Here is a 966-nt window from a genome sequence, read left to right as displayed (position 1 = left end):
TCCGCCACTTCCTGCTTGGCCCCCCCTCCCCGCCGGCCGCTCGCGCCGCGCGTTCCCGCCCTCGCCGCTCTTTTCCATTGGCTGCACAGCCCGTCACTCTTCAAAATTCACATTCTTATTGGTTCCTACAGCTGTCACTCAATGGTGAACGCGGCCGTCCGCACTCCCCATTGGCTGAGCGGGACCCGCCCCACAGCGGGCGAGTTGATTGGGACGCGCGGGTGTCATTCAACCCGCGGAGCCTCGCCCACTGCGATAAACTCGTTTCCTATTGGTTTCCAGCGCTGGCGCATCTCGCTGCCGATTGGTTAAAAGCGCTGTCGATCAATTATTTCCCCCTCCTTATCTCGCTTTTCATTGGTCAAAGCGAGCTGTTTATCAAGCGCGGGTTCCGGCCGCCATTGGCCTCGGGGAGCGTCCATGGCGGCGGCTACCGGCCGGGGGCTCCTATTGGGTGCGGGATTCGTCCCTCAGCACCAGAACCCGCCCAGGCCGGGCCCGGAATAACCTCAACCCCCTCCTCCCATTCGCTGCCAGCGCTGTCACTCACAGAGGCGTCTGAGGGAATGTCCCGCCCACGTCCGCATGTTGCGCGATGCCATTGGTGGAGAGCGCTGTCACTCAAGTCCTCCTCTGCTTCCTCGCTCTCCCATTGGCTGGAGTGCCCAAAATCCCGCGAAGCCAATTGTCGCTGCTCATTGGTCCGCAGAACTGTCACTCATATTTATCCTTGACCTCCTCCCGATATTATTTGCCGCCAGAATGACAACATCCGCTCCTCCCGCTCCCTGATTGGTTGATCCTACTGCCAATCAACAGCCCGGCCCCGTCCCTCAGCCTCACGGTAAACACCGCGCGGGGGATGCCGGGAGCCGCTGCGCGAATTCCCAATCCCGAATTCCTGAGAATTGCAGGGAGTTCTGCCCCCAGAAACCCCAGCACAGGGAATTCCTTTCATTCTCCCCA

This window comes from Agelaius tricolor, unplaced genomic scaffold (assembly GCF_023055355.1).
Source record: "Agelaius tricolor isolate 1412-34295 unplaced genomic scaffold, bAgeTri1.0.p SCAF_69, whole genome shotgun sequence".
Classification (NCBI taxonomy): Eukaryota; Metazoa; Chordata; class Aves; order Passeriformes; family Icteridae; genus Agelaius; species Agelaius tricolor.
Note: the sequence above shows the minus strand (reverse complement) of the source record.